The sequence below is a fragment of the Galleria mellonella genome, unplaced genomic scaffold, assembly GCF_026898425.1.
Source record: "Galleria mellonella isolate WM207_F2 unplaced genomic scaffold, CSIRO_AGI_GalMel_v1 utg4031, whole genome shotgun sequence".
NCBI lineage: Eukaryota > Metazoa > Arthropoda > Insecta > Lepidoptera > Pyralidae > Galleria > Galleria mellonella.
Genome location: NW_026442096.1, coordinates 131,126 through 151,881, shown reverse-complemented (window position 1 = coordinate 151,881; position 20,756 = coordinate 131,126). Strand labels below are relative to the sequence as shown.

The window sequence follows — 20,756 nt, the reverse complement described above, 5'->3', positions numbered from 1 at the left end:
ACTCAGAACTTGATTATGCCTGCCAACCTCGTAAGGAACTTGAATTGAAGATAGGTAGACAATTTTAATAATAATAGTTTATTTGCTTAAATATGGGTTTTACAGAAAATATATATACTAATAATAATAATAAAAGTATGCGATGGCTCTATTTCCTCTATTTTAATAGGCTTAGATATTCATATTGGAGTTTATATTTAATTAATAGATTACAAAAAACTGAATATTTTGATAGTAGTAGACTAGTTTATACTACATTACTTCTATACTGGCACTAATAAGGATGTAGCAATCATCGTTATGCATATGTACATACATGGGTAGAAACTGGTTAACATACAATTTCATTTGCAAATGACCTGATAGAGAATGGAGTCCAGTACCTCATTTATGCAAAATAATGTATCAGCATGTCAATATGGTACAATGGCCATAAACTATCATAGCATTAAAAACTACAATCAAGTTCCTTTCTAACACTTACTTTAAACTATTAATCGAAGTTTTAAGTGTTTACCTAATGGTAAATTCAAATTGCATTGATTGAATTATTAAATTTTATAGGGAATGAAAGCAATATTACTCCTCAGTCAGATCATATAAACACATTGTTGATACTTTAATACTGTTTGTAGCTTACACAATATGCAAGAATATTAAACATAGTATGTAGATAATCATACAAAATGTTACTAATATAGTAGAAAAATTAATAGAAAACAGCCTGCGCTGGTATGGATATGTGATGAGATGAGATATTGACTATGTAACTAAAAGACTGATAGCAATAGAAAAAGCAAAAGAGATGTCGTAGTCGAACTCGAATGACCTGGTTGCAGACAATAAAGAACTACATAAAATATGCAAACGCGAGCGAACAGAGAACCCATAACCGTACGGTGTGGTGCAGGACTACCGGAAGGCAAATCCCAAAAAAACCTGGGATGACAGCCAGGGAAAGAAAAAGAAGAAAATCATACGAAATATGGTGTTAGTTTCACTTTCTGTATACAGATAAATTAACTTCAACCTAAGGCTATATTACATATCAGTACCTTTTAAACTCTATTATTCAATTAATATTATGCACGTGCAAATTTCTAAAAGATGTTTGACACTTTTTCAATTCGGCTCCAACAGTGAAAGGACTCATATAAAATTTAGTACATAGAATAATCATATTCCAAAATTAAAACATAATTATGAAACTTTAATCTTAGTTCATGTCGGTAACACGATAAGATATAATTATAAAAAAAATAACCCATACTTTATAATCTATTATTACACCCCCTATAGAATATTAAAATTATTAACAAAACCCATTCATTACGTCGATATTTCTTTACTATTAAACTCGTTTTTAAACTTTAAAAATCAATATTTTATGGTATTGTGTAGGCATCGTATTACCATTCATACCAATCTGATGTACCGTATTTAAAATTCAAATAAAGTTTTAACTCGAGGCCACCCCAATTCATAGCGTTTGATTACTGTTTTGATTATAAAGGGGCCGGTCTTTTCATGTCGCTGGGGGTTGTACGGTCAGTCAATCCAATCTATAACTACTCGTATAGTGTCCGAATATGAAGTTTTGAATGCAGTTTTCGTTGTATAATAGTTGCTAGCGATTTGAATACCTACTTGTTATGTTACAATATTTAAAAAACTTATTAATATAAATCATTAATCATTCAACTTTATTAAAAAAAATGAATATTATCTCATCTAAATGTAATAATTATGTTTATTATTTACCTCGGAAAACTGATTGATTAATTGACACCTATTGTTAAAAAAGGCTTAATGCTGTTTTGTTCGTTTCTTGTTTAGGTTCTTGAATGAAAAATACCGTCTTTAATTTTCTTTTATCGGATTTCGTTGATGGCATTTGTCACAATGTTGTCTAGTGTATTTATTATATTAATATCATATATTTGTACTGCTACCCCAAAAATGTATCTTATTATATAATATATTCAAAATTCTGTCAAAGCTGAAGACATATCTATCAACAACGCGAAAATTTAAAATGAACTAACTATTTAACATTCCTATCACTGACAGAAAGTAGTAGCGTACTATACAAAGGGCGAGCATAATGGATCACAAAGGTAGCAATGTTAAAGATTTTTCTGCCTGACATAGCCCATTACTCAATAATAATACTCGTTGATAATATATCTTTCTATAGGTAGAAGAATTTTTAAAATCTATTAAGTAGTTTATAATTTCATCTATTGCAAAACAAACAAATTATCAAATCTTTCCTTTTATATTAGTGTAGATTGTGTATACGTGTATTAATGTAGGTTGTGTATATTTGTATATAAGTTTATAAATATAGGTATGTGTAAAATACAATACATTAAATTAATCAATTTACTAAGAACGTTTGTTATGTTGCTATATGGCTCGTGAAGGTAATAGTGTAATTACTGCGTACGTTGGCATAATTAATTAATTTTGTTCTCATGAATGGAAACGCATGAAGGGTATAATAAACGTCACAGTATATTCTGTGATGTCAATATTAATGTTTATGTCGAGAGATCATAGATATAACTTTCTATCAGATAGGCCAACAGCTTGCATGCCATTTCAAATTTTTTCACAATCGTTATATATATATAACAAAATTTAATACCAATGTCTAAAAGATTAGTCGCGGTGTTATGTTGCAGAAAAAAAAGTTGGTCAGATGCGAATTGAACTCTCAGGAGTCCATAACTCGAGGATTCCATAAATAAATATATATTTCTTTTTTTATGCAACTTAGAATAACAAACAAGTTGACGGCCTACCTGATGGAAAGTGGCAACTGTCGCCTATAAACATGAACAGTGCCATGGACAAAACAGAATATACTATTTTGCCCATAATACCCTTATGCGTTGCCACTCGTGAGGACTAAGGTATTATTCCTCTGTACCCTGTAAATTAGTTATCATATCCCACCCTTCAAATCGAAACACAGCCATGCAAACACAAATTGTTTGCCAATCTAAGTTGCATAAAAAAACTCCCATAAACACGCTTATATAATCTCCATTTATAATTATTTTTGTGTCTTTGAATGTTCAAGGTAGAGTTAACTAAAATAATTACATAATATATATACAAGAATACAAGAAATACGAGTATATATGTATAATCATGCTACTTTGAAAATATATAAAAAAAATAGTCGCACTACGCAAATGTTTTATTTTTATATTTTTTATTTAATTAAAACATTTTTGTCTGTAGATTTTTGTTTTCACTCTGTGTTTTATACTGTCTCCATAATTCATAAAGCGCGACACTTGAAAATAATGAAGGTTTAAGATAAGTACATTCTTTAAAAAGAATTTATATCAAAATAGAATATTCGTTTTAATTACAGAGTAAAAAAAAAAACAGATTATTAAATTTTTTCGCCAATATGCTAAAAGACTACCAGAGGGAGACGTTGTACAAAAATCGATTGCTTGGGTACCTCTATCCCATTCGTGTTTCAACCGTGAAGCAGTTGTGTTTGCATGACTGTGTTTCGGTTTGAAGGGATATGGCGTGAATTTACTGGGTACAGAGGAATAACATCTGAGTCCTCAGGAATGGCAACGCATGGGGGGTATCATGAGCAAAACAGTATACTCTGTTATGTCCATGATACTTCTCAAGTCTGTAGGCCACGGTTACCACTTTCCATCAGGTGGGCCGTCAGCTTGTTTGCCATTCTAAGTTGTATAAAAAAATAAAAACTTCAAGAAAAAAATTTATATGGGATAAATGTTTCGCGTTTTAAGTGCATGTTTTTATAAGAATCCCCAATGGTTGAATTATAAACACATTTATCACTTGAACTTTAGGGAGTACTCGAATTTACAAGAAAGCGGTTGAAAGTTTAATAAAATATTATTTACTCCCTCTCACCTCGGATCCGAATATTCCTAATGAAATATGGTAAAATGGAGTACTACATCCACCCGGCACAACAATGCAATAAAAAATTACTCCATCTGGTACCTAAATCCGTTTCGAGAAATGATGTTGAATTTTCAAGTGGTGCTGGGGAGCCTATGAATTGTATAATAGTATCATTTTTTCTTCAAAAACTCTATACTATTAATAAATTATAGACCAATTTCAATTCTTCCGTCTCTATCTAAAATATTAGAACGTATTATTAATATTAGACTAATAAAATTTCTTGAGAAAAATAAAATTTTGTCAGATAATCAATTTGATTTCGTTCAGGAGGTCCACTGATGATGCAGTTTGAGATGTTAAATTTTATATCTAGTAGCCTAGATCATAAAAAATGCCTGGAGATCTTCTTGGACATTGCTAAGGCTTTTGACACGGTCTCTGTTACTACACTTTTACATAAACTGGAGAAAAATGGAATAAGGGGTACTCAGCTTGCACTATTTGAGAGCTATCTTTCAAATAGAACACAAATGGTTGCAATAGGCAATTATAGGAGTAAACCTCTTCCCATAACCTATGGTGTCCCTCAGGGCAGTATTCTTGGCCCTACTTTATTTTTAATTTATATAAATAATCTATGTAAACTGAAACCCCTCCATGGTAATATCGTATGTTATGCCGATGATACGGCTCTCCTTTTCACTGCAGATACTTGGGAGGAGGTATTTCGTGCTGCAAATGAGGGAATTAATGAAGTCACACAATGGCTTACTAATAATACCTATCTCTAAATACAGAAAAAACTAAATATCTTGCATTTTCCATCCGGGAGTCTACTCAACCGTCTGTTAATTTATGTATTACTGCCCATACTTGTTTACCATTACATTTAAAAAACAATAGAACATGCTCATGTAAATCTTTGGAAAGAACACAGCTAATAAAATATTTAGGTGTATTTATTGATAATAATTTAACATTTAAACAGCATATAAATAAATTAACTTGTAGAATTAGGAAGCTTATTTACATTTTCAAACGTCTGAGGCAAGTTGCAGATATGAAAATTCTAAAACTAACTTATACTACATTGTGTCAGTCACTTTTGACCTACTGTATAGTTGCTTGGGGTATCCTAAGACAGTTCTAATAAATCTTGAGATTGCACAGAGAGCTGTTTTAAAGGTTATTAATTTCTATGATTTTCAATATCCCACAAACTTGCTATACCAAAAATGTAATGTTCTTTCTGTCCGTAAATTATATATTCTTAATACTATAAGTAAACAACATTCTATATATCAGTTTGATGCAAATATTTCAGAGCATAAAAGAAGAGTTAATGATGTTCCAGCTTTAAAAAGTTATAATAAATTTCACACATCATTTATTCGGAAGTTTTTATTATTTTTGGGACCATATTTATATAAAAAGGCAAATAAGGAATTATCTATATATTCAAAAACTAAACATATATGCAAAAGAATTGTTAGTAATTGGCTATTAAGTAAGAGATATGATGAAACTGAAGATTTGTTATTAGTAGTGTGTTAGGTTATGACTGCCATTTTAAAATAACTCATCCATTCCATACATTCACAAATTACAGTCAAGATTTCATTTACAAAATATTATTTTGGGCAAATTAAATTATTACCGTATTAGTAACTTAACTTGTATTGTTTCTTTATTTGTATAATTTTGTGTCATTGTGCCATATAGGGAAGAGCACTGCTTATCCTAAAGTACAGGATTTACCTATTTAGGGAGCAGAGTTTTACCTATATTTAAAATGTAACATTTATTTTGAAATAAATTATTATTATTATTATTATAGAAGTCTGGAAAAACACATGCAAGGAGAGTCGTATGTTTGGATTGTGTGGCGTGTGATATCGTAAAGTTACATTCTTCTCAGCTGAGTTTGCATTCTATTTAAGCGGTAGAATCTTAAAAAAATACTATTCACAAATGATTGTAATTAAATTTATTTGAATAAAAAATATTCTCATATGAATGAAGATTATTTGCCCACTAGCAAAGAGGAATTTTCTATGGAGGAGCAAGTAAATTCCACAACCCACATGTATGATGATTTACGCATAATGACCAATCTTAAAAAGTATGGACGAACTTCACAGTCTCAGATTTCTTAATAAAACATATTGCTGATAGGTCCAGTAGCAATGTATAAATATATATGCTTAAATATTAGATTAGCGATACAACACCCTTACAGAAATCTCGAAATTCAATAAAATACTCGATCAACTGCGCTATTAAGCACACTTGCTGTTTGTACTCGTAGAAGGTCAACACACCAGCTGTGTTGAACGACTGACTACATTTTAAATCGATCCTTTACCGAATAAGAAAATAATATATACGAGTACATATGCAAACAGTATTTAATACACGAAAATTAATTTTTACTATAGGAGTAATATGTTACTCTGTCTAAAAAATGAGAAGTTAATGATTGAAAACAACTAGGATCCTAATAAAATAAAGATTGAAAACAAAATTTTGTGTTGGTTTCATCATTTTGGAATTATAATATGTATTAATATGTATTTATATATTATAAATATATTTATTACGACACAAATATAAAAATATTTAATCTATATAAATAACAATCAATTATCGAACACACATTCGTGTGCATACAAACGTAATGCGCTTGCAGGACATATTATATATTTATATGAAAGAAAATATTTGAAAAATGGTACATTAAAGTGAATAATTTAGTACACGAGTACGAATTCAGGGTGAACAACTAGAAATATATATAAAGCAAATTATGAGAAATATATAGAACAAGAAATTTAGTGAACTTTCCTGGTCACCGCCATCACTCACTTCTTTACCGAATGAGAATATAATTTTAATCGATTAATGATTAAAGACGGAGAGAAACTGATCTGATTAACTCCAAACATAAAGTTCTATGGTTTTAGTCACTTTAATAAAATATAAATTTACAATAAACTAATAGAAGTGTTCATAATACTCTATATTTCTGTTTCGTTCAGGAGGAGGCAGATGTTGCATATATGAATTTATGTACTGATAGAAAAGCTTCGTATAGATGTTCTATATTATGTTAATATTGTAATTACAATAGCAGTGTCACAAGTTGAGTTAACAATTAACAATTTGTGCGGTCAATTTACGCCAATTACGCTCGCATATTATTACCGTGTGCTCTATAATCACGGATTTCAATACAGTAGTATGAATTCAACTAATTAAACTCCTGATTATTTCCTATTTATATAGTCTCAAAATGTGATCAAATGAAATCAAACAATCGAATTATTATATATGTATATGAATGTTGGTATTTGTTTTATTCCTATAAAATAACATATTTTTTTTATATTTATTATTAAAAATAGTAAACAAACTAATCTAATGAAACAGCAAATTTTCTTCTCTCATATAAATATAATGGACATCAAAAACAAGTTCTCAATTCGGTTGTATATATTATATTTTGTATTATGTTTGTTACCTCATAACTCGCATCATTTCTATACTGATTTCGAAAATTATTTTTTATATAAAAAGATATACAGGTTAGTCCAATAGCAATTTTATCAAAATAACTGGTTCTGGCAAAATTTAAATCGGTTTTTTTAGAACAAAATCTTTAATAGTTATATTTTTACCTTATAATACAAAAGGTGAACTGAGTACTATCGACATTTTTTGGCATTCAGTTAACCGATAAGAAGTACATCTGCATCTACACTTGACTTCTGTTTATAGTAATTTGGTATTAATAATTATCTTATTATATAAACATGAAAATCTCCTGTCAAGATGTTCATTCGCGGTAATCTATGACATGACACAATATGGCGCTATCTTCACACCTGTAGTAGTATTTTAGCCCATTATTATGTATATATGTATATTGACCAATCTATCAAACAGTTCACTTTCAATTTTTCTTTCCATTGTATTTATTGTACTTTGTTATCTTATAATAAATATTTTAAAAATAAAAATCAACAAGACACATTATAATCTGTTACCACAACAATATAAAATTTAAGGTGATTTATTTTAATAAACTAAAACTCTAAACTAAAACATTATCCTGTACTTATAGTTAAAGTAAAGACAGCTGTTTAGATAGTGAAAGTTATGCAATTATTGAAGTTGCAAGTTACTTAATGCACTAAGCAAACTTGTTTATTTAATACAGGCTTTGAGCTTTAAGATGCCTCCCGTTAAACGACAGCAAACGTTCTAGCGTAAAAATGTTTATATTCTAGATATTTTCATAATAAAATGTAGACTTGAAAGATTTTTAAGAATTTAACGCAGCATTATTTTGCTATTATATTTATTAACTCTAACAATAATAATAAATATAAAGTAATTATATTGATGCTAAATATTAAAAATATTTAAAAACTTAAGTCAAGTTTGTCGGAGTCTAAATTCAATTTTTAAGCAAAGTAAATAAATTGATTATTAAGCGCATATTTGAATATGCGTTTAAATATTTACGTAATACATTTATCTATACATAATATAAAAAAACACCATGAAAACCGGTTACAACTCTTCATCAAGAAAGCCCTGAATTGTTTTTCATTCCTTCCAAGTAGTAGTTTAAAAAACTTGCCATCTTTTCTACTTTATAGTGCGGTAGTAAAATACGACTGAACTCATGTAAGCGCTCACGTGATAATGTACAAAATAAGAAATGGCGTGAAACGAGAGCCATAAAAATATGATCCCGATTCTGTTTGGTGTGAAGACGTCATATAGCTGAGTAGATGTATAAAGAAAATGTAGACCCAGCGCTTTTGCTGTAATAAACTTATTCACGTCAACTTTACTGTACGCTTGGTTCCTCTTTCATACGACTCTCAAAGAAAACAAAAGGCGAAATACATTTTGAATTCAGTCAGTATTTACTTACTTGACTTACTTTAATGATATCCGTTGGCTGAGAATTACAATTAAGTTACAATCTTAATTTTCGGTTAAGTGAAAAAAGAGAACGTTTTCACAATAATTTCAAAATTTAAGGTAAAACTGGTAAAGAGCATATTGGGCGCCCATTAATAGGGCTCTTAATTGTTTTCAAATCTTAACTTATATATGCGTTATGTAATTAAACCGATTTTGCTATAAAGTATGTATCGAAATAAAAAGTAGGATTTCATTCAGATTTTTCTAATACATAGCGAATAAAACCGCGTAACAAGGTAACATATTTTTAAATTACAATTAATATAGTCTTCTAAAAATAATAATAATAAATAGTACATAATCACACGATGTTTATGTAACTAGAATATAGTGTGTTAGAAAATATCAAAGAATGAACAATTTCAGAAAAGTTTAATCCTAAATTGGTGCTGTCGAGAATCGCACCCGGGTAATGAAATTAAATCTATTTTCGTACATGAGTAATTAATTAATTTACTTGGATGTTTTTCGTATATATAACCTAACCTTTTAGGAGCTATTATCACAATGTACTAAAAAATAAACTTTAATAAAAAAAAGTTCATGTACCTACACACACACGACCCCTTTTTATTACAGCAGTATGACATTATATTGTAACATTTTTCTCACACATCTCATAGCCATAACATAACGCCATTTTTGCTATAATCACATATCTGTATGCAAATCTCAATGGACATCAGGCCGTTTCGAGATTTAATTGCGTAACGGATGGGTATTCGCGCCCATAACAGAGGGAAATCATATCTTTATTAATAACTGTGCCCGTTTTCCTATGTGAGTAATTTTATTAACACAATAACCACGCTTTTTCAATATTTGTTTAAGTCAACTGGCCAATTTTGCTGGCAAATTGAATAAAATTGCGTTGATAGTTTTATTATACGTACATTTTTTGAGTTAGATTTTTTAAATATTTTATTGTTTTATCTGAATAAGCGAATAACTGAATTTCATCGTCAGATAGAGGATCAATCGCCGAATCTATTAAAAAAAATATATTATATAATTAAGATAGATAAGCCTATATTGTAACTCTTTAATTTTGTTATTATATTTAGGATTTTAATCTGATATAACTTAATGCCATATACCGTTCTCTACTAGCTAACCATTTAAAAATTAGGTAAAAATAATATAAAGAAAAGATTTAACTTATTGTTTATAATATAAACTTAAAAAATACTAAAGTATAAAAATTATTACACCTATAGGAAACTATATTATCTGTAATTAATATGAACTGTATTTTATTTTCAAAATACTTTGCGAAGCCACAGTGAGTGGTTAGTTATTAATGACAATAGGGATGGACAGCAGCGTTCCTCTTAAAATATCACGAAAAGCCTGTGATTGCCAACCCGTCTGCCAAGTGTAGCAACTATTGGCAGAACACCTATTCTGGGGAAGGCAGGTTCAGCAGTGGACAGTTAACCACTGATATGATGAGCAGTGATATGATGTACAGCAGTATACTGTGATAAATATCGAGCAATATTAAGTAAATATTAGTATTGTATGTTCGTTAAAAAAAATCGCGGGCTATCTTAGTCTTTATGTCGAAATATATAAGTATTGCTACTTTAAGGCAGAGATGGATATGACGACTGTACTTGACCAGGATACTTTCATTTATCACAGTTGATTCAAACAATATATTAGAATGTATCAAACAATATATCAAAAAGATAAGAGAGATAAAGTTTGCTTATAAAAATTTACAAGACCTGAGAATTTATGAGTATACCGCCACACTAGTAACTATAAAATTCAAACAATATTAAAAATAGATAATATAAATTTCTGAATGATAATTTAAACAGGGCTCTTATAGCAAAGAAAAATATTAATCCTACATTAAAGCTATCATAAAGCTTTTACTTTTAATAGCTATAATTTTTTTTAGATTTCATTATAAAACAAGTGGTAGAATATCTTATAAAACGTTAAGACAATATTAATCCACTTCTTAAATAAATTGTTTGGAAATAGTATTTTTTTCTATTATTATTAGAATAAGTCGCACGTTTCCAGATTTCAGTAATGCAGCAAACAATTGTAATACAAAATCTGATAGATCAATAAGAAGATATGTATTTGGAATAACAACTACCTTGAGAAACATGAATTGAATTCTCGTACAAAAGTATGTTCAGAGACATTCCGGAAGCAAAGTTCTTGAGATTCAATTCAATTTTCTAAGCGGCCGGTGGTAGTAGGTACGAGCTAACATTTTCCGTCGACAATGATAGCACTCTCTCAAGCGTTAAGCGTACTACCTGACCACGACATTGGTTCCCGGAGATTCTCATAAACAAACCCGCACTCGAATCTAGCTCTAAACTACTAAGGCGTAAGCACTACTTTGCCGCGCTCCTTTATTAAAAGTACAAGCTCATGAAAATGTCAGAAACGGTCATGGAAGCCGTTTCTAACATTTTCACCTGCAATTTGATAGACGGCAACAAAAGCTACATTAATGTTTATTGAGAGTACCTCAAAAGTTGAAATGGTGAGTTCTTAAAGTGAAATTTTAAATAACTTTGTAAATAGTACTGTGAATAACTTCAGATATTTTAATGTCAATAAATTTCCACAGTTAAAACACTTCATTTGCGATATAAAAGAAATAGTAGCCGATCGCTAAAGAGTATTTCAACATTAGTTTTATTTATTTCCGCTATTTCAAACTCTGTTAAAAGTTTTTATAAAGCTTAAAGTCCATTGATTGAACGGGGACAGCGAGGCTTCCGTTCCGGGATAAAATGAGCCACTTCAAAACCGGACGTTTCAGTTGCAGCAAATATGCCGAAGCTTGGCGCAAACGTAATAAAATGTAATTGAAAATATTTATTTACTGATAAATATAAAACGAATAATATAGAATGATTGCAAGATTTTTATTCTTTCTTTACAATTCATTGCGAACCTTAATAGCCAGAGGGTTAGGGATTATCAATAATGCGGACTAGCAGTCCTATTGCTAACGATATACCCTATCAGGTTGATCTTTCCGTGGTCCCCTTAAAAACCATTCTGGAAACTCGTGCTAAAATTCAGCATTTTAGCACGATAGTTTCCAGAATTCCAGCCAGACAATGGGATAACTGGCCTGCCTTTTCATACACCTTTCATCCCTTGCCGGTATTAATGCGCATGTGGGATTACTATTCCATTATCATCCATTAAAGAAAACTCTAGTTGCCAATGTCAATAAGTATTAATGGTGTCATCGAAAGAGGAGATGAACAAAAAAATAGATTAGCTGTCTATTGCGTACACTATTTTGCACATATCTCTAGTAGATAATAAATCATCCGTCAATTTTGTGTAGCAGAGTGTATTGAGATTATAATTATAATAATGTTAGAATCATTATAGCGTTGTATTACTTTGTATTATTTTTTTGTCGATTTCAAGGAAACTTCGTCTAGAAAAGGTTGTTATGTCCTTTCTTTATATACTCGTACTTACTAGCGATATTATGCGACTTGACCCGCGTCATTCAATATACAAGAATAAAGTATCCTAATTAAAATTATTAACATAATTTAAATTAATTCAGTAGTTGTTTCGTGTGGTAAAAAGAGGCGGCACTCCTGGCTAAAGAATCAGCGGGAGTAGTTTAGCAGTGGCACCACCTTCAAAGCGACGGCTAAGAAAATTACAACTGCCCTTATGCGCCCTTTAGTCCAACCTCTGATAGGAGTAGAACTCAAAAAAGAATAAGAAGAACCAAAGAGTAACCAACATTCATTTCTATATACATCCTCACAAACTTTTGCATTAATAAATAGTAGTAGGATTAAAAAAAATTACAATTATTAATAAAAAATTCTGATCTTTTACAAAATAATAATTTAATATTGATTAAATAATTTTGACATATATTAGGATGTGAACACAAATACTGTAGTATCAACAACAAAACATAAACCGGCACGTAATACCGACACGAACAGCAATAGTGCCATGACATTTTCCATCCACAATAGAGTTACACGGTGTACCAAACAATGGGCCCAGTCAATCGCGGTATCGCAGCTTCTGCAAACAACGCAACAACGGGCGAATTGTTGCAAGTGTACAGCACACTTTAAGGTTTTGGGTCTATTGTACTTTAAGGCCCAAGTTTCGTTATCAAACTTGTCGATCAGTTATGAATTTCGGAATGAGGAGAACAAAAGGATTTTCAATCAACTCATGAATCGAACGTTTAGGTAGTGTCTATGATATTATATTTCGATAATTTCTTGTCTTGCGGCTATTTCTAAGAAACTATCTATTATAATGTTAATAGGTTACAAGAATAGAACTTTTGTAATTTCTTCAATAATCTGTTAATATAATGTTAATAATAGGCGACCAAGGAAATTTAACGGTTAAGGGATGGGCAGTAGCGGCTCTCTTAAAATATCACCAAAGCCTAACTGCGATTCTAACCCGCCTGCCAATTGTGGCAACTTCTGACAAACCCCCTCTTTATGAGGTAGGCATATGTTTTGCTTAGCAGTGGACAATTTACGGCTGATACAATAAAAATAATAATTTGTTAATATAATAAAAGAAATTTGCTGATATGACTAACAAAGCATAGTTAAAACTGCTGAGTCTAGCAAATATGAAGGTTTATACATGGATTCCTTCCAAATAAGTAGGAATTTCCCAAAGTTTCCGCTGGATAGATAAGGAATTCCGCACAAGCAGAAGGAAACACTATATCTATGAATAACATTTTTTTTTAAATTAAGTAAAATGAAAAGTGTATGTAATAAAGCGAAATGAATATCATTTACCAGTATTTTGTAGTTTTGCTTACGTAAGTAAGGATAAAACTTATTCTTTTATTAACCTAAGTTACGGTCTTACTAAATCAACTATGTATCCAATTTCAACCATTTAAATATGATCAAGTAACAAACGTCCAAAAATTGGAAATATGTACTAACTTATTAGAAATCAGTAACGCCTATCTTCTAATATATAGACTGGCTTTCAACGATATCATCAAGTAATTAAAATTTTGTTAATCGTTATATTTAAAATAACTAAATATTTATTACTTAATCTTTAAATTTCAATAGAATAAAAAAATATTTTTCTCTATTTCTCAGTGTAAATGTGCCTGTTTTTTACAAAGAAACAATATAAGTGATTACTTGCTCACTGAGCGAACTCTATACACACTGACAGACTAATCACGAAATATCAGAAACTGCCAAGGTACATGTAGTTTCTAATATAGGTCATGACCTGCGGAGCTGAAATTTAGTAGGTGAATACCAGGGGTGTATACATCCATTAAGCAAGAGTTTTTGTAAATTCCCACAGGAACAGGGTATAGCGAGTTCCGAGAAGTCGAATCTGTGAGAAATAATACTAAAAAAAATAAAAGGAATATATTCAAGGCTTTGATTTCGTGTGAGGTAATCAAAGGCGTTGACGACTGTTACTGTTGTGTATTAAAATATATAATACTTTTCTTTTTTATAGAGATATTTTCAATTGTATCACCTATAACTTTCTCTGTTTGTTCAATGATTGACTGGTAAACAAAACCTTTTGGTACACACTCATATTTCTTACTAATAAAAATATATATATGAAAACTTCACAAAAAGTATGTAATTTTTTTAATATATTTATCTAACATCAGTTACTTTCAAATATTTATTATTATCATTACTATACTTTATATATGTTAGAGTAGATAACCTCAATGGTAAAAATATTAATTCTTTTTTATTATTGACAGTATATTGAAGTTTGCTAGTCTACTAATAAAATTTGAAGACCGATGTTTTTTTTTCCTGTTGTATATTATTTTATTTAGCTTTCTCCAAAGAACAACGTTTAAATACATGCACATCCATTGAAATGCTCAAATATATTTGAGATTATTAATAAACGTTTGTCTATATATGAGCGTCACTTACTTAACCTTCACCATCGATTCTCAGTTCCTCGAAACACATGACCGCCAATGGGACAGTCACATAGCCACTCCAGTTAGCTTCATCATATAGCCACTTTAATAGTTAAGACAAAGACAATATCGCTCTTTTTAGTTCTTTTGGGGAAACCTTCGTTTTAAAGTAAAACTCCTTATTCATAAAAACTAGAACGTCATACAAATCTATTTTAAGTATTAGAGTGTTTTGTTACTGTCTGTCAAATTGAGAAATTAGCGGAAAAAAATCACAATGCACTTTATTAGCTAAAATAGGTTTATTAGGGGATTGACGTTTTTATAAATAAGGAGTTTAGTTAGGTATAGTCTTCCTGATTAGCCGAAATATTTAGAGCTCATTAGCTAGAAATAATTTATTTAAGGTACTGATACAAATAATATGAGTTTAAATTAGATTCTATTATATATAATTCACTATTCTATTTTTAAGTTTGTTTTTCTATTTAATTATATGTCACCTTAAAATTACCTTTTAACCTTTAAAATACTACATAACCTTTAAAACACTACATACTATACTGTCGATCTAGCAACTGAACTATTATTAATTAATTTATTATTAGTATTGGTGTGGGCGTTTTAATATATAGTGTATACGTATTTACAAAAAATAAGTATCTCAGTATGTCTATCAATTATCCAGTACTATAAGTACAATGCTTACTGATTATTTTGATCATAATTACTTTGTTTAAATCCGCTGCCATAATTAGTATATATGTGGCTGCCAACACTCAAAGATTTACCACTACTATTACTACCAGAAGTTCCACAACCTTTAACCACATTAGCCAACAATATCCAAGTACCGTCTTGTTTACGCATGTTTTGTGACACAGGTTTCTCCTCTAAATGAGACATCTTCAGGCAAATGATAAAATCGCTACTCTGAGCTTAGTGTTAACTTTGCTTAGTTTAAGACTAGATGGTGCTGTTCGATATCCTGTAGTATTTATTTATTAGTATTTCACAAAAAAATATGACACAAATGCAAATATCATAATTAGTCAATACTTAAATAATTGAACCATCTTTACATTTATGTTTTTAAACATTTTAAAATTCTTACCTTGCGTTCGGTATCATCTAAAAATTAGATTTCAAAATCTAACCGCTCCAAAGAACTTGGACTGTCAAAATGCAAACCCACATTCGAACATGTGGAGTAATTAAAAACCAACTCCATACAGATAGCTATGAATGAGAGTTCGAAATCTGATTAAAGATACTTTTTTTGTATTACTAGCTAGCTACTACCAGAGGGAGACTGTACAAAAGTCGATTGCTTGGGTACCTCTGTCCCATTCGTGTTTCAACCGTGAAGCAATTTTGTTTGCATGGCTGTGTTTCGGTTTGAAGGGTGGGATATGGCGTGAATTTACTGGGTACAAAAGAATAACACCTGAGTCCTCAGGAATGGCAACGCATGGGGGATATCATGGGCGAAACAGTATACTTGTTATGACCATGGTACTGCTCATGTCTATAGGCGACGGTTACCACTTTCCATCAGGTGGGCCATCAGCTTGTTTCCCGTTCTAAGTTGTATAAAAAAAAGCTACTGGCAAACGTTATTCTGCATTCTATATAAATCAGAAATAGGGACACTAATTAATTACCTACCTTCATACCTACCGAGATTTATATATTGTATATACATAGATTACAATAATTATGACATCAAACTTTATTATTAAAATAAATTTAATGATTTTTTTTTTAAATAATTAACATTTTTTTAAGAATTTAACGTTTTTTATAGTTTTAAGTAATGTATATATATTATTTTGGGTATTATCAATCTGTATTTTACAAGCTACATATAATTGATATCGCGACTCCATTTTGTCAAACAAAAGCCAAAAATTAAATGTATGTCAAAAGATGATTAAAAGCTTTCTTGTGAAATTCTTAGACATAATTGAAATTATAATTTCAAACGAGTTTAATGCATGAGTAGTTTACTATTAATAAATAGCTTAATAATATCATCGTAAGTAATTGAACCGTAACATTTGATTTCGCACAAATTGAAATACTTGCGTTATCTGTTTATCTATATCTATGGAAACATCTATAGCTATTAGCCGAGACCCAATTTCCTCGATTGATTCTGGACTCAATTATGTGTCAATGGACCAATTTAATAAATTGGCAATTAATCTACAGTTAATGATAAAACCATAAAAATAACATTTTTATATATTTTTAATTTGCAAAATATGCTTTCTTAATTATACAGTATTATCATACCTACTTGTACAACATTTAGTCCCTTACCTTAAGGTTGTCTTGGAAAGATTGCTCTCAGCAATAAGATCGCATTACTGTACTTATACAATTGTATCGTTGTGTTTGTAAATTGCCTTACTTATTTCCTATATTGTATAATGCAAATATACTCATTCATTCATTCATTCAATTAAATTACGAGACCATAAAATATTTTCAAGGCAATTTTATGACAATTATATTCAAATAGGTATGTACTTTTTAAAATTTAATTGTCAAATTAATTGTTATATAACAATTAATTAATTTGACGATTAATTTGTATCAAATGTTATATAAATTAGTATACTGTAGTATAAAAACTAAGTAAACAAAAAATATATTAAAATAAATATGGCCAATAACACAAGTTTAAATAAGAACAGAAAATATCTAAATAAACTTACATAATTATAATTGGATTAGGAGGTAATCATATAGAAAAAGTATGTAAGGTTTATAATTATTTCGATAAATTTTAAAATGATAAATCGTTATAACACAATTGTAACAAAAATATTACAATATTCCAAAATTACTTTAGCTTATTTAAATTCAGTTTTTTAATACGAACACAAGCAATAAATTATAACATAATATTTTTAAAAACATCCATTAACAAAAATAAATTTAAGAATAATTTTATTAAAAAATAAAGTAACTTAATTCTATCGTTTATACATAAAATTAATATTATACAAAATTTTATAAATTAAGTATTTACCTCAATACAGCAACTGTATGAACGAATTAGAAAACTCCATGACAATATTACCTCGCATAAGAATGTTTATTGTATTATAATAATTATTATATTATATTCACCAACACTAACGTCACATCGTCAAAATAATCTAAAACAATTTTGGTTAACAACGAAATCTTTCCTGTTTCGTTTACATCCTTAGTTGCACTAAATTGTCCAAATTCTTAGTCAATTTTCATAATACAAACAAGTTCGTTTACAGCGAGCGTCCTCATTGTACTACGTTCTTTATCAGTGGATGTCACAAAGAGTCGCTTTTATTCACATCAAACAAAAAATAACAAAACGTCACAATTTGCCGGCGCGTCGCTATTGTCCTATGAGACGTCGCTACGGCGTAGACATTGTACTAAAGCTACGACCGGTTCGACACTGGCGGGGGCTACGCGGGCCCGGATCGTTCACCTACACATACACAACTAGCTCGCGGGTCTGTATATACACATCGGCGCACACATTCGTAGGCGTCCTTTACAAGAGACCCGCGCGAGTAAGCGAGAAAGTATCATTTTTGGGCTTGTAAATGATGTACACACTAATGGTGATTTACTCACACAGCCGTGTGCCCGCCGACGCACAAGTTCTTTCATGCCCATACACATTGAAGCGATTTAAACTTGTAATCCCTAACGATGATTTGAATTTAAGGGATTTAGTTTATCCAAAAGTACGCTCCAATAGATTTAATATTAATAAAATGTTGTCTATTGTATAGAATTGACCACTGGTAGTAAACTAGGACTGTTAGGAGCAATAAAGGAGCCGCAGTAACTGTACTAATGTTGATGACACTGTTAAGGGACCAGTCGATGCTATAAAGTTGTCTCTCTAAATGCGATCAGTATTTCTAGTTACACATAAAACATTACAATTTAAAAGGTCATAGCAGAATAAATACTTTCTATCATTTGATATATTGTAATACATTTTTTATGCAACTTAGAATGGCAAACAAGCTGACGGCCCACCTGGTGGAAAATGGTAACCGTCGCCTATAAACATCAGCAGTACCATGGACATAACAGAGTATACTGTTTCGCCCATGATACCCCCCATGCGTTGCCATTCCTGAGGACTAATGTGTTATTCCTCTGTACCCAGTAAATTCACGCCATATCCCACCCTTCAACCCGAAACACAGCCATGCAAACACAGCTGCTTCACGGTTGAAACACAAATGGGACAGAGGTACCCAAGCAATCGACTTTTGTACAAAGTCTCCCTCTGTGTTTTAATAGTTTAATCAATTGTCATGAAATTTAACATACATATATCTAGAAAATACAATATATCTAAACACAAATATTAATCAACATCACAATAAATATTGAATCAACATTACAAAATATATTTAAACATATAACATATAAAATATAATATATAACATTAAAAATCAATAGATCAAAGAGATTGATGTTATAAGAAATTTGAAAAAAAATTCAATTTATTTTAAATTTTCTCGATTTTTTGGACTGCTGTCTAACTGCCGGCATTAGCATTACCCAAAACGTATTACGAAAAAATTGCTTTTTTTTTCAAATTTCTTATAAAATCAATCTCTTTGAACAAAAAAATAACGATTTTCGAGAAAATGTTTTTTTCATTGAAAAAAAATCGAAATATTGCTCATAATGGTGATTTTTGCAAAAACAAAGAATTTGAAACTTCGGTACAAGGAAAAAAAATCGCAGCGCTTTGAATTTTTCAGGGATTTTAGGGGACACTTTGAGGTTGAAAAATATCAATTGAAAAAGTAGAAAAATAAAATAACCGACGATATCCTTTTTCATCCATTTTATCCAAAGTTATCCAAATATCCTTAATTATGCAAATTTTTGTCTTTTATTTAGTAAATTTTTTTAATTAAAAAAAGAATTTGACAAAAGCAATTTACGGTGTCTTATAGAAAATAGCATGTAGTTTCCAAAACCTTCCTTCGATTTCCTATACGATTATTATTTCCAGAGTTATTGATTGTCAAAGTTAAAAAGTACTTTTTTGCTTTGACTGACAATAACTCAACGACAAATCATCGTACAGGCTTTTTGATTACGTCAAATTAAAGAGTATTAAATTTTCTAAAAAAAAGCTATTAAAAAAACAATTAAAAAAATGTTTAAGTCCATTGATTTTTTTTTAGATAAGAAAAATATTGCAAAATTTTTTTTTGTAGTTTCTTTAGCATTACTCCAGACCCAAACTAACCAAAAAATATTCATGGTTACGTCTAAAAACTAGACACTTGGAGCTATAATTGTTTTTTTTTCTGTACCATCATTTTCCTCGGAGTTACAGCTCGTTGAAAATCACCCAAAAATTTGGAATTTTTGTACATCCCTTAATTTTTGTATATAATGTAGTTATAAAAATATATTTTCAATTATTTAATCTCAATTCAATTTATTCGTAGCAATATTACATCGTGTTGAGTATCTTTTTATGTTAAAGTTATAAAAAGTAGTTATAAAAGAATTTTATAGTACACAGAAAAAGTATGAAGGAATAAAATGATAAATAATAATTGTCTAAAAATACTCATACGTAATATACATATATAACGCGCATTACTGCGTAGGGTGTTATTAATATCATCCTAAGCGCAAACGAGATATTATTAATATAATTCGGAATACGAAATCCTACATTCCGCATTCACTTCATAAGTATCGCGAAACTTAATTACATTGTCCTTTACTCACGACGAGAGTAAATGGCGTTACACAAATCTCTAACTTCATTCGATTTGCCGTAATTAAACTTAGCTCAAAACGAGTCACAGAACTTTCTTAATATTGTTTTCGAACCATCTACGGAACATTCAAAGGATGATCG

The 20,756-nt window shown here is 30.0% G+C and overlaps 1 protein-coding gene across 1 annotated transcript in view; it reads right to left on the bottom strand.

Annotated features, from left to right (window-relative positions):
* Positions 1–18,285, bottom strand: part of LOC113520669 (uncharacterized) — a 74,394-nt gene extending 56,109 nt beyond the window's left edge. The window contains exon 1 of the mRNA XM_026906067.3: positions 17,883–18,285. The gene's annotated coding sequence lies outside the window, so the exon portion shown is untranslated. The remainder of the gene's footprint in view (positions 1–17,882) is intronic.
* Positions 18,286–20,756: the final 2,471 nt, after the last annotated feature.